General features: G+C 32.0%; 1 long non-coding RNA gene across 4 annotated transcripts in view; it reads right to left on the bottom strand.

The window, feature by feature from the left end:
• Positions 1-3,494: 3,494 nt before the first annotated feature.
• The window catches only part of LOC101886923 (uncharacterized), a 76,717-nt gene continuing 54,475 nt past the window's right edge, over positions 3,495-25,736 (bottom strand). For 2 of the 4 annotated variants that reach the window (XR_012384109.1, XR_012384108.1), the window contains 6 exons: positions 16,849-17,070; positions 14,493-14,617; positions 14,322-14,417; positions 6,266-6,335; positions 5,596-5,899; positions 3,495-3,989 (listed from right to left, as the gene is read on the bottom strand). This is a non-coding gene — a long non-coding RNA (uncharacterized lncRNA). Of the gene's footprint in view, positions 3,990-5,595; positions 5,900-6,265; positions 6,336-14,321; positions 14,418-14,492; positions 14,621-16,848; positions 17,071-25,736 lie in introns of all 4 variants that reach the window. The other 2 variants (XR_222547.6, XR_012384107.1) reach the window with 2 other exon arrangements.

Raw genomic sequence — 25,736 nt, 5'->3', positions numbered from 1 at the left:
GACACGCAGCCTAAGATGAATTTAATAAAAAAAGTTTTGCAAAAAATTCGAAATAGCGATTTTTTTTTTCATGGCGGAAATTGACGTCATATGGTGCCTTTTGAATTCTGATTGTAGCCCATTCAGTTCAAAAGTTATAACGATAAGCATGAGGGAAACTTTGGACAACTGGTGGCGCTAGAGGATTTGAGTTAGAGACTTCAGGTTTGCTGTGGTTTATAATGACACTGCCCTCTATCATTGTGCCAAATTTTACAACTTTCCTGCTTTCAGTTAAATAGGCTGCCATTCAAATTTGGTGGAATAATTTCAGGTGCCTCCAAACCTGTGATGCTTTGCCCCTAAATATACTCAAATAATATCATTTTATTCTATTTATTAATTTCTACAGTTGTCAATATGTTCTTTAGGATCAGAGGGATCTTTACCTTCTTACTTCAACTTAAATAGAGTAAGTTCACAGTACTCATATAGATTAGCCTTTTTTTAACTCAAATTGTTTGTAGCAACTGGTTTCCTCAAATGGTTTGAGTTGCCTTATTGGTTTTACAGTACTTAGTTGGTTTGAGTTCTCTTCATTTATTGGATTTTACTGTGCTCAAATTGCTTCATTTACTTAAATGGATTAAGTTCACAGTACTCATTAGGATTCATTTTGAACTTAAATGGTTTGTTGCAATCAATTTCCTCAAATAGTTTGAGTTACCTTAATTTTGGGGGTTTTACAGTGTATAGTTCAAATGTTAACAAGCATGATTGTGGATTGTAATATTACATTGGTAAATGTTGAACTATGAATAAATTATGTACAAGTACTTTTTAGAATTAGCTCACATTAGTAAATAAATTAACTAATGAAACCTTATTGTAAAGTGTGACACTGTATGGTAAATAATTGAATCCTTAGTCAACAGAATGTCTATAGGAGACCATCAAAATAAAATGCTACAGTACCTACTGTATATGATTACAGTCTCAAACACAGTTATCGATGTCCTTACTGGAATCTGAAGCTTTTATGTGTGCAAAATTAAAGCAACAAGGGATGTTATTTTCCAATGAAAATATGTTTACAATTCCACAAGTGAACAGAATTTTCCTTTTTGGTCAAACTATTCCTTTAAAACCCTTGAAAGACTAATGAAGCATCTGCAATGTTTTCTGCAAAGGCTTTCGCATTTCAGAGCAGACAGCACAAGCTTCTTCTTTTTTTTTATTTTTTCCAGAAACCCTTAAATGTCCATTAAGCCTTTTTTCGAAAGTTATACTGACAGATTTTCTGCATCGATTTGTCCAGTCTTCTTTAGGATGGGCTACAGAACAGTAAACAACAGATGACACCCGAGCTATATTTTAAAGAGCATCTGAGCTCAGAAACGTGACCAGCAGCCATTTAAAAAAGCAATAATCTCCAACCAGCATGGCTCGCTTCCTCTCAGAAAACAAAAACAAAATGCTCTCTGTTCTGCAAAAACCTCAAAACATACCTTTGAAGATACATCTAAATTCATTATCGCACATCAACACAAATCTAATTCCATATATATTGCTTGTGTGTGTGTGTGTGTGTGTGTGTGTGTGTGTGTGTGTGTGTGTGAGTGAGGTTCTCTGAAGTCGATACACACAGGCCATCTGTGCGCCCAATAAAGTGGCTGTTTGTGGAGCACGCTGTCAGATTTAGCGCCCTGCTGATGCCTCTCCATCTTCTAAATGACCATCGTTAAAAACTCCCCACTCATACAGAAACATATCAATAATTCAGACCCAGACCCTACAAGCATCCAAGCTCATTTGCGGTTGGAAGGGGACACTCGGGGGTCTGTGGAAAACATTTGTGGTGAACTAGAATGTAATTATACAATCTTTTTTTTTTTTTTTTAAATGTCAACAAATAAGGAGGAAGTTACAATACAATAACATAAAATACAATAAAAATATTAATTATAAAAATATCTGCCTGATAGTCTATGGGTAGGGAACTGACATATAGTGCAACTGTGCTGCTGGCATCCCGAGTCAAACACTATACATTTGTAGATATACAAGGACAGTTCATTTGCACTACTACGAATGGGGTAAATTGCAACACTCAGTATGACCACCATTACTAAACGTAACTACCCACGTAGCCAAATATCTTAGGCCCAGCTCTGGCCCACACAATCAGCTATTGCTTGGCCCACATGCCACACTGAATTATGGTACTTGACTAGACCAAGTCTGGCTTCCAGACAAGGGCCAAACATGGACCATATGTGGGCCAAGTCTCAGCCAAGTTAATACCCCATAACTGAATCTGCCTTCAGCTACTGCACCCCCTCAGCTTTCAGAAATGATCAGATGTGCTCCAACATTAGACACATTCAAATCAAGACTGAAAACACATCTGTTTAGCATGTGCTATGTCCGACAGATCGCACATTATGTCCTATTTTCTTTTTCATTCCTTTAAACACGTTTTAACACGTTTAATCTGTTTTTAATAATTTTGATTCTTTGTTGTTTTTAATTTTTTATACTTGTTTCTTTTATTCTTGTTGACGTACTATTGTGTTTGAAATGTGCTATAAATAAACTTGCCTTGCTGTGCATATGTTTTATGTGATTTTCCAGTTATGCACACTAGTTTAACTATATTTTTGAATGGAAACATAGCTATTGAGGCAAAGTCAGTTAATCAACCCAGGCTCATTCTGAAAACGTAGTCATGGACGTTTCTGGAGACCGCGAAGGTATGTATTTTTAAAGTTTTTGTTTTTGAAAATCCAAAAGAGTCCACTGTGTGCTTTTTCGCATCTCGAATTTCTCTCGTGAGTGCCGTTCTGGTGTAAACCCGCTAGAGGCTGCTGTCAACCGACCATCTGTCTGACTGACTGAATGACTAAATGGCCGACTGGGCGAACGGCCAATCGACTGACCCACCCTCCTCCTTCCCTAAACCCCACCAATTTACAAATTTACAAAAGCCGTCCAGAAAAAGAAAAGCCCACGTCAGGTTTTCAGGTTTTACCACATTCTCAACCAGTTATTCACTTGTTCATTTTATTTTTTGATATTCTGTTTTTGTCTCATCTGATTTATGAAACCGCTCTTCCCCGGACTCAAACCTGGTTTCGGTCAACTCCTCTCTGCGTCTCAAGTCCGCCGACGTACAAGCTAACTGGACAAACTGGTTGCAGCGGGAAAGCCCGCCACACGGAGGTAAGTGGTCAGCTAGTAAACGTGAAAAGGAACGGCGTCATATCCCCCCCGTAGCTTTCGCCTTAAAAATGAAATGTAGCCATATGTACCTCCAGCTACATAATTCACTGTCGCCAGAAATGTCCACGGCACTACATTTTCAGAATGAGCCTGAGTTGAAGTTAAGGGTTTGTTAATAGAGAGACTTGAGCCCTAAAATAAAGCATGACTGGAAATTGTTAGTAATTTAGCATCTATTTGGAAACATACAAACTGTCCTCCAAGCAAAATCATTTAAACACAAATCAGAAATAACAGACGTATTTGTTTATTGGAAGTGGCTGAAAAGCAATGTTTCAAAACACAAGGATATAGGGGATCATTGGAAGCAATTATCCGATCTTGACGACAGCTTTACCAATGATCTGACAAAGGTGACGCAGGTTATTCTTCAGGACGAGAAAGCATGACAGCATTGGTGGACCTCTGGCACCGAAGTCTATTAAAAAAGACCCTCGGTCATCGGCCCCTAGGCAGTTCATCCTTCATTTTAATGGCCTGAGAGTTGAAGTGCATTTATTTCTTCAGCTCGGAGAGAGAATTGAGCGGATCCGGTGTCTCGTTGGCAGATGTCTGGAGACTCATCCAAATGGAATCAGCTGCTTTGAATTGCAGGATTTCATCCATGCAGAGGCAGCATATGGTTAGTGTTTGTGCTGTTAACTTTGCTTTTCCTTATTAGCATCCTCTCTACCTCGAGCCTTGAGAGACGCATCATGTTTTTGGCTTTTCCTTGGAACATCATTAGTCTTGTGGGAAAGCAATAACAACAGACTTCAGTCAATATTTACAACTATCGTCATGCTTTTGCATCAATTGTTTCGGTTTTATCGCCTTTCCGCTGGACCTGCTCCTCGGTTATGGTTCTGCGTAACTGCATACAAACTGTAAGCTGACATTTTCTGCCAATTTGTAAGAAGTGGGAATAAACGCGATCCAATTACTGTATAAAAAAACAATTATGTGGAAGCACATAATGGATGCTATTAGTCTGTTCTGCAGTGAATATATGAATATGGTATATGTTGGTGTCAGCTACGCTAGTGGTTCTCAACAAGTGTTGTGCTTTCCCTGGTGACACATGGAGACATTTAAGTTTTGATTTTGCTAAAATATAAAACATGATGATTTAAATATGATTAGTGCTGTCAAAAGATTAAGCACAATTCATGTTTTCGCCATTAACAGCTTAACATATACAGTGACATTGTTAAGACAAGACAAAAAGAAAATATTATTATTATTATTATTATTATTATTATTATTATTATTATTATTATATTTAAGTAAATTAATAATAATTATAATATTAATAATAATAATAGAAGTAATAATAATTATTATTATTATCGCTAATAACAACAACATCAATAATAATGACAATAATGATTATAAACAAGCATGGTCAATTTAATAAGTATAATAATTTAACCATAAAATAAAAATTTTCATAATTTTCATAAATACATGAATGCTGATTTATCACATTGTTATTGTTATACATCAATAATAATAATAATAATAATAATAATAATAATAATAATAATAATAATAATAGTTATCAACTATAATATAATAATAACAATTATTATTTTAACAATAATAAAAAATAATATAATAACAACAACGACAACAACAACAACAACAACAACAACAACAACAACAACAACAACAAAAATAATAATAATAATAATATGCAATAAATTATTATTATTATTATTATTATTATTATTATTATTATGGTCACTTTAATAATTAAAGTAATTTAACCATAAAATAATCATTTTATATTTTAATAAATACATGAAAGCTGGTTTATCACAAATATTTTAAAACAGTTATGCATCAACTATAATAATAATAATAATAATAAGAAGAAGAAGAAGAAGAAGAATTGTTATTATTATTATCATTATTTTATATCTTAATAACATTAATAACAATATACTATTATACACAATAATGTAATATACATTAAAGTATTATTGCTATATTATTATTATTGTTTTATTATTATTATTATTATTATTATTATTATTATTATTATTAACATCATCATCATTTTAAGTATAATAACAATCATAATTTTTTTACAAATAGATCAAACCGTCAACTATCACAGAATGTTGTGAATTAATAAATATTACAAGAAATAATTAAAATAGCAACAATAATAATAACCACAATCACATTATACTCATTAAGCCACACAAACAAATACACAAAAATTTAAAACTAAATACACAAAGATCTGTAATCAACCATTGTTCTACCAAATGCAAATTTAAATCTCAATATGTCTAAATATACTGACATTGTATGATAAATAAAATACAAAAATACATAAATACTTACCAAATAGCTGTGCGGTGGCGCAGTGGGTAGCGATGTTCAAGCCTTGTCTGGGTCAGTTGGCATTTCTGTGTGGAGTTTGCATGTTCCTCCGTGTTTGCTTGGATTTCCTCTGGGTGCTCCGGTTTCCCCCCACAGGTCCAAATACATGCGCTATAGGTGAATTGTAAGCTAAATTGTCCGAAGTGTATGAGTGTGAATGAGAGTGTGTGGGTGTGTTTCCCAGTGATGGGTTGCCGCTGGAAGGGCATCCGCTGGATGAGTTGGCGGTTCATTCTGCTGTGGTGTCCCCTGATTAATAAAGGAACTAAACCAAAAAGAAAATGAATGAATGAATGAACTTACCAAATAAGTAAATAAATACTTAAGCATACCAGACTTACTGATGAAGCTGTGGGAAAACAGAAGATGAACCGAATTTGTAAACAATGAGCCACAAATGCAGTTTCCACATTGTCTGCTTGTGAGGAATGTTTATTTCATTTAGATTTGAGTAACAAAGTAGGGTCAAATCTATGAAAGTTGTCATCAACACTAACAAAGTAGGATGAGATGCAAATTGGTTTTGATTAACAGTGTTCAGTGTTGGCCATCTGCGTCGGCAATTACAAGAATGACAATTTAGGATTTATAATGCATTCATATTGCTTTATCTGAAAGGCCTGTGACTTACCAGAATTATGACTTTCATTACAGGATGATAATACGACAGCAGCAGCGTCCCATCTGCAATTAGGAGCTTCCTGACAAAACACAGAATAAAGCTTTCAAGGTCAGATCAATATTGCCAAACTCAAACCGCTGGATGTTATAAAGCCATCAATAATTTTTTTATTAAGCAACTTCTTCACACTCGTAATGCATTTTAAATCTCTACACTGATTTTAGTGAGTCTGAATATGAATAAATGCTATTTTATAAAAGTCAAAACTCAGCAACATCATTAATTTGTGTGTTACCACGTTCTTCATAGTTTTATTGCATTTACACCTTTTTATTCTAAATTAATTTAGATTTAAATAAAATTTTCCTCACAAAAATTATACTTATAAACATGTAAATACAGTGGGGCACACTGCACCGCAGGGACCCAAATCCTAATCCTGCAGTGCCACATGTGTCCCCTGCTTTTGTCAGTACATGTCAAGGCCCATCTGAAGTTTGCTAGAGAGCATTTGGATGATCCAGAAGAAGATTGGGAGAACGTGATTGGTCAGATGAAACCAAAATAGAACTTTTTAGTAAAAACAAGTTGTGTTTGGAGGAGAAAAATTGCTGAGTTGCATCCAAAGAACACTAAAACTACAGTGAAGCATGGGGGTGGAAACATCATGTTTTGGGGCTGTTTTTCTGCAAAGGGACCAGGACGATTGATCCGTGTAAAGGTAAGAATGAATGGGGCCATGTATCGTGAGATTTTTAGTGAAAACCTCCTTCCATCAGTAAGGGCATTGAAGATAAAACATGGCTGGGTCTTCATTTCAAGGTCCTGGAGTGGCCTAGCCAGTCCCCAGAACTCAACCCCATAGAAAATCTTTGGAGGAAGTTGAAAGTCTGTGTTGCCCAAAACATCAGCACTCTAGAGGAGATCTGCAAAGAAGAAAGGGCCAACATACCAACAACAGTGTGTGAAAACCTGGTGAAGACCTCTGATTTTGCCAACAAAGGGTATATAACAAAGTATTAAGATGAACTTTTGCTATTGACCACATACTTATTTTCCACAATAATTTGCTTATTATTAATCCATTAAAATCCTACAATGGATTTTCTCTATTTCTTTTTTTTTCATTTTGTCTCTCAAAGTTGAGGTATACCTATGATGAAAATGATAGACCTCTCTCATCTTTTTAATTGGGAAAACTTGCACAATTGGTGGCACACACGCACATGCACGAGCACACAGACACGCACAGACACACAGTCACACACAAACACACAGACACACAGACACACAGACACATTAATTAAACTCCTTCTGTAAGATATATAAGCATTTTGAGAAGTGAGGACGTCATCAATGTCTTCATATTTCACCTCATTTTTGTAATACCTGTGTCATACCGATGTCATTATACAGATTTGTGTCCTGATATGTCACAAAAACACGTACACACACACACACACACACACATAATCTGCTGTTTTAACTTTTATAAATACTGTCTTGCTAAAAACCTATTAGAATTTTAGTATTAATTTTCCTCCACTTTAGTCAAAAATGAGTGCTGTCCACTGATTAAACATTGATAAAAAAACTTTATTATTAATATGTGCGTGCGTGTGAGTTACACACACACTCCATGTTGATCTTGTGCTTTAGTATTAGTCCTTCATTTATTGATGAACCTTTTTCAGATTTATGCCAGTTTTGCAAAAACAAAATTTGCCAATTTCTATAAAAATGTCTGTTATATGATACTTGTGTGTATTTGTGCGCACACAAGATATATCGTTTTTGTTCCAATTTTCATTTGTACTCTCAACACAGGCCTTTGCAGAAATGTAAAACATTTCAGATTAATAATAGGTTTAACATTTCTTTTGGACAAATGAAGAGACAAATGGTCAGTCAGAATTATTAGGCCCCCTTTGAAGCCTTTAAATGTCACTTTAAGCAGTATAGAAGTGTCTTGAAAAATATCTAGTCAAATATTATTTACTGTCATCATGACAAAGATAAAATAAATCAGTTATTAGAGATGAGTTATTAAAACTATTATGTTTAGAAATGTGCTAAAAAAAAGTCTTCTCTCCATTAAACAGAAATTGGGGGACAAAAATAAACAGTGGGCTAATACTTCTGACTTCAACTGTATATGGATGAGTTCTGGATGAGCTGCAACTGCTGACGGTCTATTTGGGAAGGCCAGTGAGGAGTACATTACAGTAATCCACCCTGGTGGTGATAAAATCAGGAACACGTTTCTCTAAGTCCTCACTAATCATCTAGTTCTTGCAATGTTTTTGAGATGGTAGTATGCTGATTTACTAACTTCTTTTACATGACTACTGAAATTCATCTGACTCCGGAATCACACCAGGATTCTTGACCTTATTTTTTGTTGTTTGACCCCTAGAGCCAAGGTACGCAGTAAAATAAAACTAATAGTAAAATAAAATCAGTAGCTGTGTTTGCCGGAAATTTGATGGTATATAACAGTATTTTGAATTTTTTTTTAAAAGTCATACACCAATGTTTTGAAGTACATATATAAATATATATATATATATATATATATATATATATATATATATATATATATATATATATATATATATATATATATATATATATATATATATATATATATATGAGCAATATCATACGAGTAGCAGTGTGATCTGGCAGTATATCGGCACTGGTAGAAGGTGTGGATTGCCTTAGTGTCTTACCAGTTATGATATACAGCTACATCGTACTACTAAGAGTATAATATTGCATTTATATAACAGTTCAATGGCAAAATCATGTGTAAAAAAAAAAAAAAAAGAAAATTAAAACCCTTGATTCATACACATACACATCTGTAGCTGCTGTCAGAACAGCAGAAACAGTTTCTCATTTACCAACGTCACTTTAAAGCTAGCATTTGAATGATTCTCTATCGTAATGTCTAAAGCATACCTGCCAACACTCCTGGGAATCTCCTGGATTGTTCTGTCTCTCAAAACTCCCGGAATTCCACCCCCCCTCCCCCCCCGCCCCCCCAACCCTCTCTAATATAATAGGAAACACCCATCAGGGTTGCCCCGAGTTAAATCATTTGCAAAGAATCACTCCCATACTTTGCATTTGAAGTTTAGTTTAAATCACAATTATGTAAAAAACAGACTTGAAACACAGCGTTTTTAGGGTTAATAAAAAGATGTTTTACCACATTGACTTCCTCATTTGTTTCAAGCTGTGATCCGCAGCTGAATTACTTCAGTTCCCACCAACTAATAGTACTGAGAGGAATAAAACAAACAAACAAACAGACACCCTGACAAACTAATTGTGCAATTAAAAGCCCCAAAAAAAGTGAAGCAAGGTCAGAATAAACATACAAAGCAGCCGGAAAGATCACAACCGTCCATTTTACAGATGCTAAAGAAACATATCTAATACATAACAGATCTAAACGTTCAGAAAACATTACGCTCTACATCTTTCTCCCATCTCGCAGATGATATATTTTTGTTAATGACAGAGCGTAATAGCATATGTTTTGAGGACGGCATTATGGGTAATCACTTGCGTTTCTTATCTCACGCCTGTTAACGACAGTGTTCGTTAAAACAGCAAAATTGCCTCTGTCAAGTGCTTCTTTCATTGGAAATGAGCTCTTTATCGGAACCTGCAGCCAGAGGAAACATCATACATCAGCCTCTCCGCTTTATCGTATTTTCAATTCTTTCCCCTAATGGAGTTATCTGCAATTTCTCCGCTATCAGGCCGAACACTGGAACCGAGCCGCTTTGAGGAATGTGCTTTGATTTGCATTGTTTAATAGCTTTTTTTTTCTTCTTCTTACACTTCCAATGATTAGTGAACGTACTTTGCGGACAATGGTCGTCCAATCATTAATCTTCTTGAGCTCGTTATTGCGGAAGTATTGGGAGTGAATAATCTGGGAGTGAATAATTACAGCTGCATTAATAGAGGTAAATAAGTTCTTTACAGAAAAAAAGAAACACTCGAGAGTCGTCAGAACGATGTGCAGAAGAAGATTTGCGCATTAAAATGACTGTGATGAGTGATAGATGAGCGAATCTCTCTTATTTGCTACAAATCACTGGAGAGGCACAGAGGCACAGAGCTGCGAGTGGGCCTCTCAAGGTCACTTGGTGATTCTGGAGCACAGATGAAGTTTTAGCTAGTCTATAATCTATAATATGTTCATGATGAAAATTTAAATGATTAAATTGCAATCTTTAAATGTGTGAAATAAATTACATTTTAAATCAAAACATTTTATTCTACATAACATAAATATCTATGAATACATATTTTATATATAATAAATATAATATAATATAATATAATATAATATAATATAATATAATATAATATAATATAATATAATATAATATAATATAATATAATATAATATAATATAATATAATATAATAAAATGTTGTATAATATGAATTTTAAAAAGTCAAATGAGTTTTCTTTATTCTTAAATTGGTAAAAAAAAAGTTTTTAAATATTTTCTTTACATTAAAAAATAATAAATTACAATCATACAATTTAATAATCTTTTTACAATCTTGAAATAAGTAACAAAGTGTGTGTGGGGGGGTCCTAAATATAATAGTTTAATATATAAATAATATACAAATTTACACAAAAATATTAATACAAAAATAATATTTATAAATTAATAATCAATAATAAAAAACACAATTAAAATTATTCAAAATTACAATCATAATATTTTTAAAAATATATAAAATAATAGAATATAATATATTATAATATAACATAATAAATATAATATAATATAATATAATATAATATAATATAATATAATATAAAACATAATATAATATAATATAATATAATATAATATAATATAATATAATATAATATAATATAATATAATATAATATAATATAATATAATAATAAAAAATACAATACATTGTACATATAAAATAAGCAAAAAATGCATACCTTTTTTTACAGTCTTCTTTGCTCATATTGCTCATATTTACCAAGGGTGCCATGATTAGTGAAGGGCAGGATAACCGAATAATGAGTGAAATAAGTGAAGCTGCATTTATAGCAGTAAATAGGAAGTTCTTTCACAGCAGAAACACTCAAACACGCTGAGATCTGCTTATTAAAATGACTCAGTGACTCCGCGATGACTGATAGATGAGCAAATCTCTCTTATTTACTCCAAATTACTGGAGATGGACAGAGCTTTGCATCAGGCTCTCAAGGTCGCATGGTGATTCTGGAGTTCAGATGAAGTTTGATCTAGTCTGCGTGTGAGCACTGGAGAAAAAAAAGAGCTGTTTATATGTGGGTAATGAAATGATCAGAAAGCCATTATTGTGATACAGCTCAATGACCAGAGCTTATATTTACTAAACTCTAACGTCAAGCTCTGCGGAGCACTTATTGTCCCACACAATGAAAAATATACTCTGTTTTCAGTTCAACCGTGAGGAGGGATCAAGGCTGTGTGAAGAAAACAATTTAGACTGGAAAACAGCAGCTACTGTATAGGAAAATACACACACATACACATTTGAATACTGAGACTCACTGAAAGCATATCTCGTAAAAGTCTATCATGAAAATTTATGTACATTTAAAATCACAATGATTAGCCCTCCTGTTTTTTCTTTTCTTTTTCAAATATTTCCCAAATGATGTTCAACAGAGAAAGAATTTTTTCACAGCAATTCCAATAACATTTTTGTCTTCTGGAGAAAGTCTTATTTGGGCTAGAATAAAAGCAGTTGTTAATAAAAGAAAAGCATTTTAAAGTCATTATTATTAACCCCACTAAGCAATTTTTGATTAGTTCAGATGCAAAAACCTCTAAGTGCCATCTGACATATCCATATAAAATGAGCATTATTCTCAGCCTCCTTTGTTTATGTTGAGTTATTTGACTTTTAAGACCATGAAAAGAACTTATTCTTTGAAATAAAAGTCAAATTACTGAACTTGCACACAGGATCCTGATAAAAATATTCATTTTTTAAATAAAATTCAGATGGGATTTACAGGTTTTTGCATTTGAACTCTTCTTTTGTTTTCGATTTTCTTTTGCTGTCTGCAGAACAAGCTATCATTCTTCAATAATCTGCTCTAAATTGCCTAGTTAACCTAATTACACTAGTTAAGCCATTAAATGTCACTTTAAGCTAGTATCTTGAAAAATATCTAGAAGAATATTATGAGTAACGCTTTATTTTGATGGTCCATTTGAGTATTAGCAGACTGTCTGCTTAATTTCTCCTTCAACAAATATTTTACTGACTATAAGAAGCTTTGCAAGTACATGTCAACTAACACTAACCCTAACACCAACCTAACAGTCTACTTATAATCTAATGAGAATTAGCTGGCTTAAATTCAACAAATGGACCATCAAAATAAAGTGTGACCATATTAAATACTGTCATCATGGCAAAAATAAAAGAAACCAGTTATGAAATTATTTATTAAAACTTTTAAGCTAAGAAATGTAATATTAATACATTATAATATACATTAATATAATATATTTTTTCTGTTAAAACAGTAATTGGGGGAAATAATTAAGAGGGCAAATCATTCTGACTACAAATGTTAAAAAAACAAAATAAATAATAAAAATTAATAATAAAAATAATAAGACTTCAACTGTATAAGACTATAAGACTATAAAAGCCTTAAAAATGCAATAATAATAAACTTACCTACTTTTGACATTCTTCTGATAAATAATTCTTGAAATGTGACCCTGAATTATAAACGACCGTCATATATGTTACAAAACTATATGGGACAACTTTAAATGTGAGATTTTAACACATTTTCAAATTATTATTCCCTCAGCCAAAATATTGTCCTTTCTTAGAGAGTACACAAAGCTTGTTTTGGTGATGTTCAAATGACAGATAATGCATGAATCTCAAACTTCAAACACTGACATGCATCACAAATTTGATCATCAAATTATAATTATAAACAATTAACAATAAATAGTTATAACATAAATTTTTTTTAAAGGAGCCTAACACTCACCCAACACATGAAATTCATAATATAATGTAATGCAAAATTACACATCAATACTTTTGATAAGAAATAAAACTAATAATGGTAAATCAAATAATAAATATAAATAATTAATTATAATAATAATTAAATATGTCATATTTGATATGATGTAATATAACAACACATATAATTATAAACTATAATTATACAAAATAAACAATAAAAAATAGTAATGTAAAAATTTTTTAAGTGGCCTAATAGTCAATCTACACATCAGTTAAATTCATAATATAATATAATATAATATAATATAATATAATATAATATAATATAATATAATATAATATAATATAATATAATATAATATAACATAAAATTATATACAGTATTTAATCTGTTGGGATAATATATGTCATGATATGACAAATTAACATGAAATATATTATTTGATATAATGCAAATATAATCATAACTTTTTAAAGATACAAATTAAAGAATAAAAATTAATAATATAAAAATTTTGTTATTATTATTATTATTATTATTATTATTATTATTATTATTATTATCATTATTATACAAACTATTATTATTATAATACAATACTTTTTTGGGGGGGGGGGCAAACACTCTTATTTGATCATCTAGATCAAATAAATTAAATTAATATAACAATATGACAAGAAATACACAAATATAAATATTAATAGATATATAAAATTATCTATAAATACATAAATTATCTATCTATCGATCGATCGATCGATCGATCGATCGATCTATCTATCTATCTATCTATCTATCTATCTATCTATCTATCTATCTATCTATCTATCTATCTATCTATCTATCTATCTATCTATCTATCTATCTATCTATCTATCTATCTATCTGTCTATTTAGTACAATTTAGTTTAATTTAGTACAGTAGTTTAAATAAGCAGCAAAAGACATTTAGGACAGTTAAATTATTAAATTTTAATATTTAATGATTCATGCACTTATTAAACTTAACTTACTTTTTACTTGACTTGACTGGCTGTTTCACTGAAGTAAGCACAGTACTGCTGAAAATGCAATGCAGTAAAAGTTCCTCTCCTCAAGATGCAAATGTTCTAAAAGAAAAGAAAAGTTATAATATTACCTGCAAACACCCTTGAACATAAACCGTACTTGTCAAATGCATTCACCTGCTGATTCCAGCACAACAGGTTTCTGTGTCTTTGTTTTAAATTGAATTCTTGTTATCAGCGGTTGCTCTTGTTTACTTTGCTTTAATGCTTTTAAGGCCCGAGGCGGCGCTGCTTTCTGGAATCTGCTGGAACAACACATTCTGGATAAAGTTTTTTTTTTCTTCCACTAACAATAACAACAACAAGACCAACAACAAAATCCTTCCCGGAATTGGACGTTGTAGTAGCTGAAACATTATAATAACACAGCCCCACTTCTGAGGACACATCAAACTAAATTCTTTTTCTGTGAGTGTGGAAAAAAAAAACATTAATTAGGCATTACTTTACTTAAAATAGAGCAATTTAATAGGTGAAATTAAATTAGCAGATAATATATATATATATATATATATATATATATATATATATATATATATATATATATATATATATATATATATATATATATATATATATATATGTATAATCATCAAATCTCTTTATTACAGTTTTTTTCTAATTGCTTAAGCACAATTTTCAAATTAAGGCTCATTTTTTCAAAACAATACACACAATTTGCACATCCACACACACAAACAGCAGAACACATCAGAACTTTTGCAAAACGAAACACTTCATCCAAAACTTTACAACATTATAACGAAACACAATTTCAACACCGTACAGAACTCACACGCCTCATACGATATAAATCTGTTTGCTTCATTTACACACTGCTGTAATCAATCTTAAACACTTGTATCGTTTTTAAGTGACTAATACTGATATAATCTGGGTTTTAGAGATATTGCTATAAAGTACATGAACACACATAAACAGTGATAGACTGATAGCTAAATATTGCACTATCCTAACAAACCATACAACAATGTAAAGATTATTTATTCAGCTCTCTGGTGATGTATACATCTCAATGTAAAAAAAATCCATCCCCTGTTTCCTGTTTACCAATCTTCCTCACTTTCGTGCTTCCTTTTTCATACTGCACCATTGGCTTATTTATTAAATATTAATATTTATAGCTTCTGTAAAACATGTTTATTGAAGACTAATTATTGCTATACTACTGTAAACATGTTTATTGAAGACTAATAGTACCTATTACTTTTTTTTATTGTGGTTACAGCTGATTGGGGTGTGTCTACAGTTTTGCAGCAGTGTGTGTGCACCTGATGGCTGTGTTTAACCTATGGTTCATGTGTGTGGTCTTATCACCTTGTGCAAAAAGTGTGAAGCTGACAATGTGCTTACAGTTGTGCAGATCTAGCCTTGTGTTTTGCTTCTTGAGTGTACAGTTTTGCTAATTGTGGGAAAAGTTCAATTTTAATGTGTTAGCAATCATGAAAAACTGTAAATGATATTTTTGGTATGGTGTTCACTCAAGTTAAATGGGTAGTTCACCTAAAAGCATACTGAAATGAACATTATTAATATATACAAAAACAAAAAATAAATGAATTCTAAAATAAATACAAATTTGTAATTAAAAATTAATTAATTAATGAAAATAAACATACAAAAACAAAAAAATTATTAATCGAACAAAAACAATAATAAAAAATTAATGTAAATAAATAGATTAATTAATAAATAAAAAATTAATGTATACAAAAAATTAAAAATAAACAAAAATAAAATAAATTAAAAAATTTAAGAAAAAAATGTAATTCAAAATTAAAATAAAAACTTAAATTGCAAATTTAAATAAAAATAAATTATTTAATTGATTAAAAAATAAATTTTATTCAAAATCAAATAAAAAATGTAATAAAAAATTAAAGAACTAAAATTAAAAACAAAATAATTTAATTAATTAATTAATTAAAATTGTAATAAAATTTTTTTATTTAATTCAAAATAATTAAACAAATACATAAATTACATAAAACATATACAAAAATAAAAAAATAATAAAATTCAAAATAAAAAATGTAATTAAATATTACGTAAAAATTAATTAAAAATTTAAATTAAACTAATAAAAAAGTAAATAATAGGAACTGCATGGATGTTATAATAGTATACAGTAGAGATAACTATAGAGTAATACTAGGTGCACAAAGAGCCTTAACATTAAGAAAACATATACCGGACTGAAATAAATAAACAGAAATAAAAATTCACAGTGAACTGATTTGGAGCTGATTTGATCAATATATAAAAAACATTACAGATCCACTAAAATCTGATAAAACTGATTTTTTTTCTTTATTTTTTTTATCTGCAAACATAAAATAAAATGAAAAAAAGTATATTCTTTAATGAACTAAATAAGATTACAGGATTTTTCTGTGAGGAAAAACATCTCCTGCACACACATTTATGCTAATGCGCTTCCACTCCCTCTCACCATGTCTATTTCCACACATCTTTATGTCTAAACGTTACAAAACGCGCTGATCCAGATCCAGACTCCTACACATGGCGGGGCACAAATGTTCAGTGTGATTTGATGGTATTTCTGTTCCAGTGCGGCCGCTGAAATAGCAGCCAGTGTCTTTGTAGGGGAAACAAGAGGTATAGCTGCCTGCAGACAACATCAAAACCCGTGTTTCATCTATTCCAGTTTCACCTAGAGAATGAAAAACATATGTTGCTGAAAAATATGAACCACAGAGATGCTTACAATCTGTTTCCAGCAGCAGTTTTCACTATGCTCTCACAAAGCAATTTGTAAGTTTTTGATGTAGTGGCCGATTTGTTTATGCCCCAATGACTGTAAATAAAAAAAATAAAAAATAAAAAATAAATAAAAATCAATAAATAAATAAAATAAATAAATTAATTAATAAAATAAATAATTAAGTAATTTATAAATAAATAAATAAAAAATAAATAAAAAATAAAATAAAATAAAATAAAATAAAATAAAATTAAATTAAATTAAATCAAATTAGTAAAATAGTTGGGTTTAAGGGTGAGGTTTGGTGCAATGCATCCAGCATTTTGCAAACAAACATGATCTGCTTTGCAAAGAATCACATGACTTTACAACGGAAAGCAATTTACAAAAAAAAAGTCTAAGCAAAATCCAGTGGTGTTAAATAAATGTATCGTGGTTTTACAAATATGAATCATATTTCATAAATGAATACAGTCCATCTGCATTTAACTGCATGTAGTCCTAGAACAAACACCATATATAGTGCATACAGCTGCATACCTGTGGTTTTTCTCTCAAATGGATCCAGAGAGATTTTCTCATTAATGATTTTGTTCAGATTTTCTTATAAATGCATTCAGAAAGATTTGCTCACAAATGGATAATTCAGGCACTCACAAATGCATTTTCTAACAAATGGATTCATTCGGTTTTTCTCACAAATGCATCCAGAGGAATTTTCTACTAATTGATAATTAAGATTGTGTCTCAAATGCTTCCAGGGGGGTTTTCTCATAAATTTATCAAGAAGAATTTTCCCACAAATTGATAATTTAGATTGTTTTACAAATGCATCCAGAGGGATTTTCTCACAAATTGATAATTTACATTTTCTCACAAACGCATCCAGAGGGATTTTCTCACAAATCATTCAGATTTTCTCACAAACGCATCCAGAGGGATTTTCTCACAAATGGGATATTTCCTCCACCAAAACAGCAGGTGGCACTGATTTGGGTCATTCATACGAGTTAGCCACAGCCACTAACAGACAAACACAAAAATGTTATGTTACCTCATGAGATGGTAAAGTCCAAAGCCTGAGACTCAGCTTTGAGTTGTTTATTTACTTTGTCCATAGACTTCAGGTAAGCAAATGTAATCCTTTTGATAAGCAATAAAGCTAACCTATATACACGATAATTGATCTATTGTTGCGATAATGTAATAACATAATTTGATGTGATAGAAATAAATACATGCTTTGTTAATTTATGTAATAAATTATATCTAAATAGCTAATAGATATGAAATATAAAATAATATTTTTTAAACCTTGCATTCATGCAAGTTGAAAAGTGAATATATTATTTAATATAACAGGGGAAAAAAACATTCTTTGTAATTCTTATAATAAATACTATAAGTATAAGAATAAGTATAAAAATAAATAAAATATAAAACAATAGTAGACCTTGCATTTTTAAACAGGTCATAGTATAATATAATATAATATAATGTAATATAATATAATATAATATAATATAATATAATATAATATAATATAATATAATATAATATAATATAATATAATATAATATAATATAATATAATATAATATAAGTCGACGCAATGGCACAGCAGGTAGTGCTGTCGCCTCACAGCAAGAAGGTCGCTGGGTCGCTGGTTCGAGCTCTGGCTGGGTCAGTTGGTGTTTCTGTGTGGAGTTTGCATGTTCTCCCTGCGTTCGCGTGGGTTTCCTTAGGGTGCTCCGGTTTCCGCCACAGTCCAATACATGCGGTAAAGGGGAATTGGGTAGGCTAAATTGTCCATAGTGTAAGAGTGTGAATGAATGTGTGTTTGGATGTTTCCCAAAGATGGGTTGCGGCTGGAAGGGCATCCACTGCGTAAAAACGTGCTGGATAAGTTGGCGTTTCATTCCACTGTGGCAACCCCGGAATAATAAAGGAACTAAGCTGAAAAGAAAATGAATAGATAATTAATACAATATAATAAAATTAGTGCTGAGCAAAGATTAATCGAATCCAAAATGATTTGACATAAACTATATGTGTGTCTCTGTCTATATTTATTATGTATATATAAATGCACACATGCATGCATATAATTGAGAAACAGACACACACCTCATGTAGGGAAACAATTCTTTCTTTTTTATTTACAATATAACATTTTAGCTTCTTTATTCTTCCATATTTTTCATATTGGCTATCATCTAATAATAATAAAACAAATTAAGTTAACTGAATAACCAATGAATCTGGCATGAATCTTTTTCTTAGCCTCATCTGAGACTCTACAAAGAGCATCTTGTGCTTTAACGGCTTGAAGAAAAGCTGCTTTGATTTTTTTTCCCCCTTTGTATAAAAAATTCACTTGATTAAAAAAGGTTTAGTCTAGAAGCACTGTGACAGCAGTAAATATCCAATAAAGTAAGTTTCTAGAATTGCTACATTGGATCTTTCAATATTGTTTCACCCTGGAACACATCTAATAATTCTTATCATATTCAAAATTTGAATAATTCTAATTAAAATATAAATCACTTTTTTTACCTTCAGATCTCTGTGCGAGTCCACGGTCTGTTCATCAATCCTACAAAGACACAAATGAACATCCGCTGGACTCACACATGTGCTGAACATCTACTGTACAAAAGAGAAATCAGCAAATTTAGAGTTTCTCATCCAGAACTGGCACAGACAGAAAATTAAATCCATTCATAATCAACTTTGCTTTCAGAACTTTATATTCTTCTCCTGCTTATAAAAACTGAATCACGCTACACCATGAATGCTTCTGTATGAAGACAAGATTACCATGTGTGCTTCATACTAAATATATTATAGTTCGTAGTTTTTTATTAGAATTTATTTCGAAACAGCTTTTAAATTCAAACAGTTTAGATTAAAATGGAAAGATGTAGATCTTTGTACACTGTAAAACTATCTGTTAAGCAAAAGTTTCCCATGTATTGTCATTCAAATCTGCTTCAACAACACTTTATGCTGAAAATTACCATATAGAAATAAATTCATAACTGGAAAGGTACTGGCTGTACTGTAATCAAAAACAACAACAACTTGCACAACATACCATTTCAAACTACCAACAATATAACTATAAGTAACTTTCATTCATTTTCGTTTGGCTTATAGTCTCTATTTTAGAGGTCGCCACAGCGGAAGGAACTGTCAACAATTTCAGCATATGTTTTACACAGCAGATTTGCTCCAACCCAGTACTGGGAGACACACAAACTTACAGGCACACACACACACACACTCGTACACTTCTGAAAATGTAGCTAATCCAATTCACTTACAGTATAGCGCAGGTCTTTGGATTGTGAGGGAAACTTCACACAGAAATGCCAACTGGCCCAGTTAGGACTCAAACCAGCGACCTTTTTGCTTTGAGGTGACAGTGCTAAGCCACCACTATAAGTAACTTTTCAATGTTAAAAGTTGTTGGAGAAGAGCTCCCATAATGCGATTCAAAAGCATAAATAAACAGATTGAAAAAAAAAACTAGAGGAAACTAATTAAACTTAATAAAACTATTTCTTACCTGTCATATCTGATCAGTCAACAATTTAATATATTATGATAAAGTACCTTCTTTCATTATATAATTTCTTTATATAATTTAATTAGTAAAATTCTTCAGAAATGTTGACTAACAAAAAATATTATTGATTAAGACGTTTGAAGCGTAGTGTATTTAAGCCCTCTCAGCAATCACAAGATGTCAGATTGACATACAATCGTTGTACAATGTCTACTGATGTTAGAGACGTTGTGTGGATGTTACCACTATGACGTTTATCAGACGGTGGATTTGGTTGCCATATCTGATAAAAAAAATGTCAGTATTTGACCTCAATATGACGTTGGTTTAAGATGTTGGCCTGACGTTAGAATTTGGTCACTTTCCAACACAACCTAAACTCAAATAAATATCAATGTCATTTGATGTATTTGTTAGACGTCAAAATAAAATTGTCCTAAGATGCTGGCTAGATATTAAATTTCTGTCATCTGATGTCACAACCTAAATCTAACCTAATATTAACATCTTATGATGTTGTGTGCCTACTTCAGCTCAGTGCATTGCTCTTACTACTTTCACAACCCTATCAATTCTGTAATATACAATTTGACTTAAAATGACAAAATCATTCAATGCCTAAATCAAAATCCAGCCTTCAAACATCTAGGAGATCTAGTCTAAATTGTGTGGTGCAAAAGCATTAAGGTCATGTCGGAATCCACTTTTGCTATTTTAAGGACGAAAAAATATGTTCTGCGCCCCGGTGCATGGTTTAACAGGGTTGTGCTTTTTCTCTTAATGGTTTATGGATGTGTCTTGAGCATAACGTGCATTAAACCAATCACAGTCTCATCTCCTATTCTCTTTAAGATTCAGTTACGTTGCGCCATGGTGCATTTGCTACTTACATGGTGGACTTTGTAAGTAGAAAAGCTGAATGGAAAAACTAAATGCTTCACTAGACAGAAAACGGTTAAACAGACCATCTGCAGTTTGAGGATAAAGAACAAGCCTCCTCCATTCAGCCTCTTTACTTTCTCTTAACTTTACTTTAACTCTACTTTCGTAGAGTAAGGAAACAGTGGAAACTCACTCCACTGAACACATACATTAGCCAAAGATTTGTTTCAAAACTATTTATAAATTCAGTTCTAATTCCAGGCAAATGAATAAATGAACAATTACTGTGGTCAAAAAAAAAAAACGAGTTATGTCGAAACACCCGTCCTATTCTTTTGCCTCATATGGTTATGCATACCAAACCCCAACAGGTGGACAAATCTAAACTTGTTTTTATTAAGGAAAATATAAATACTCAGTATATTACTACTAAGTATTACATACTAAATATGCATATATAGTATAAAATATTAATAATAACATTATACAGAAGCAAATTGTCATGAGTAAACTAAAAAAAAGCCCCCCGAGATAAAAAAAGGCATTGAGGTAGTAGTTTTTACACTTATGTAGATTGAAAATAATTTTTGTAAAGTTTTAATCCTTTAAATTGTTTCATAGAATACAATTTAATTTGTTTCAAAAATGTTTGTATATTGCTGTACATTCTATGCGTATTAAGCATTGTGTAAGCATTTGGACTTGCATAGACAAATAACTAACACACTCTGCGCTGGACTTTAGAGCATCTTTCTGTTGGTCATTGGCGCAGTCTATTTCAGTTCCTCAAAATAGCAACACGTCAACAATGCGCCTTAACACACCTCCTTTATAGACCAGCACACCCATGAATAGGTCCACACGGAATCTGTGCGCGCAGAATTCCGCAGATTTTTCATAGATTTTTAGCCCATCATTAATTCTGTGTAAATCTTTATTTATTCAGTTTTTAAATTAATTACAGTAATATTATTGATTAATGTGACAATGTTCATCTGATTTATGTACAATTCAGTTTGTACAGTAATATTTTCTGTCTTTTAGTAGATATATTATATGAGAGACTTGCTTTGTTTACCAAGTAAAGTTAATCTAATTGGATTTGCATTTCGCAAGGTTTTAGTGATGATACTCCCAAAATAATTTTGCAGAAATACACAGGTTTTTATTAAAACTCTCAGCAGAAATAGCAAAAAACGTCCACAGATGCCATCTGGCCCTATTCATGAGTCCACAAAGTGGTGCAAATGAATTAGCTATTTAAACAACGTGGTGCAAAACAAGAAAATTACTGTTGCACTTGTCTGAAAATAGCAACAAATCGAGCTAAACATGTCTTGCGCGTTACTGCGCACCTAAAGGGCCCCTAAAGTTCACACATAAGCTTGTAGTGCTGGTGTCTTCAAGGCATTATCAGACTATTTTCTCCCAGTGCTTATAATATTTGTACCAGTGAGATTAACACAACAATCGAACTCTTAACTGAGTCACTGAATACTTTAATAAATGATCTGTCGCTTCTGGCCAAAGAGAAAAATGGTTTTTAGCTTTCAACTTCCTGCGAACCCTAAACTACTCAGAAGCACAGTACATGACAAAAAAATAATAATGGCTAAAAAGTGCTGGAGAGAAGCTCAGAGATACTCAACACAACAATAGATAATCAGATGTGACACTAATAACTTTTTAACCTCAATATTTCACCCAAACTCACTTAGAAGTGTCCGCTTGACTATTTTTCACATTCATCCCGAAACTAAAGTGTACTGTTTAAATTATCATCATCCTCTCTGACAGTCTTTTAATCCGTACTGAAACTTTCCTACAAAAAGTTTCAACAGATATTTGATGGTTTTCCCGTTGAGCGGAAAGGAGGTGGGGGGTGGGGGGTTATCCTGTCACGATAAAAGGTAAATCAAGCTTTCAGAGGTGTCAAATCAAAGGTTTATTCTTGCTCATCTGTAGAAACGGGAACAAAATGTTTCTTTAGTTACTCTGGAGCAAACATTTAGCATGGGATGAGCTACAGCGAACAAAGCTTTAAAGAGGAAAAACTATTTTTGTTCATAAGTAGATGCAATTGTCCTACAAATATGTGCTCTGTAGGTCTGAATATTATAATATAATATAATATAATATAATATAATATAATATAATATAATATAATATAATATAATATAATATAATATAATATAATATAATAATACAGCGGGAAAAATACATATATTTAACACGTTTTTTTTTCCTGGGTACAATATTTCTAAAGGAACTGTTGACATAAAATTGAACCAGATTTTAGTAAAAACCCAAACATTACAAACATAAAAATAAAGCAAAACAAAAAAAAAGTTATGTGTAATAACAATGACACAAGGAGAAAGTACTGAACTACTGAAACCTATTTAATACATTATATAAAAGGCTTTTTTGGAGACCTAAGTTTAAAGACGCCTTTCATATGGAGAATGAAGTTACATGGATTGTGTACGTTTTTCACAGATATGTACAGTATTATTGATGGTTATATCATCAAATCTGATCTTTATTTTGGATTTGCTATTGGATTTGAGTCAGGTGATTGGGTGGGCCATTCTGCAGCTTGATTTTCTTTCTCTGAAAGCATTTGAGAGTTTCCTTGGCTGTGTGACGAATGGTAGAGGATTGCTGTGTAACTACAGAGGGATTTCAGCTGCTGTCTAAGCTCTTACTGCCTTTGTACACCTGCCTTTCTTCATGTGTTCAATACTTTTTCCCTGTGTAATTTCATTTTATTTTCAACTTAACTTATTATTTATTAACTTACTAATAATAGCTACATTTCCATCCACCTATTTTTATGCAAATTTTGGAAAAATGGGTTGATGGAAATGCCAAATGTGCATAAATTTTGAAAATGTGCATAAAAACAGAGTGCACATAACTGAGTAAGATAAACGTTTTATTCGATAAGAAAAGCTGTGCATAAACTACGATAGAAACACTTTTACCAAACAAATTGCAGTATGCGCATTAGAAAAGGTCATGTGATTTTGTTATAAGAGATCATGTGGTGATAAAAATGTTTGTGAATGGACAAACCAGCAGGCTGAGCATGATGCTTTAGTCATTCGAAAATGCCTTACCCATTTTAGTATAGTGTTATTATATTATTAATTACCTCCTTTTATTATCAATTACCTCCCATTACCTTGACCAACTGTCAAGAGCATCTGTGCTCCGCGTCTCATGCCTTCAAACGACATCATTGCATGTCAGTATCGTCTTCTGAAGTCATTTATTACATAAAAAAAAGATTCATGCAGCTTCTCCTACCGCAGCAAATTCCATTTTTATTGTTGATATCTGGCGCCAGTTAATCAGACAGCAACTGATTCTGTTCTTATCGGATGGAAACACTGCTTTAAAGGTTCACAAAACCCTCCAGTACTTTTTTGAGATTTTAACAGATTTGTGTGTGTTGAGTATCAGTTAAGACAATGTTAGTACCTGTTAGCAGTAATTGTGGGAAAAACTGGATAATTTTAAGCTTTTTCAGCTAATTTCAGCTTCCGGGTTTAAAATGATTTTTGGGGCGGGATCAAAATCGGCGACATGGCGCAAAACTGCATGCAAAGAAATTTTCTTATCCTATTAGAAGAGCCTGCTTCTTAATTATTCATGACTGCGCATGCTTTCCGAAGGCAAGACAGACCTGCCAGTGCCAAGCTGTGAGATCCTATCTTGATGACCCACGGCACACAGTATTAAGCTGTTCATGAAGGGTCGTATGTGTTTGTTTCGATGATCCACGGGGTTTGTTGCATGCTTTTCCCTGCGATGCTGTCAGGGCCGATACAGCAAAGCTGTTTGTGTGCAGCAAGCATTTTTGTCGGAGAGCAGTACAAGAACTGGATCAGTTGAGTTTGTTCACATTTAGACACATCGCCGTGCTGCTGTGTTTGCCTAAATCCTCCAGATTACTAGCAGGGCTAATGGTTAAAATAGACAGGGCAAGAGACCTGCTGCACTGAGCCTGCATTCAGACCCAGGGATTGAGGAAAAAGTCCTCATTTAGTGTTTATGTAAACACACTTATCTTTACACTTGTGGTTGTGTGTATGAAATTATGAATAACAAATGTAGCAGGGCATTAAATTACTGTTTATTTCTTTGCATTTTAACTT

The sequence above is a fragment of the Danio rerio genome, chromosome 8 (assembly GCF_049306965.1).
Source record: "Danio rerio strain Tuebingen ecotype United States chromosome 8, GRCz12tu, whole genome shotgun sequence".
Lineage (NCBI taxonomy): Eukaryota > Metazoa > Chordata > Actinopteri > Cypriniformes > Danionidae > Danio > Danio rerio.
This window is presented reverse-complemented; position numbering and strand designations above follow the sequence as displayed.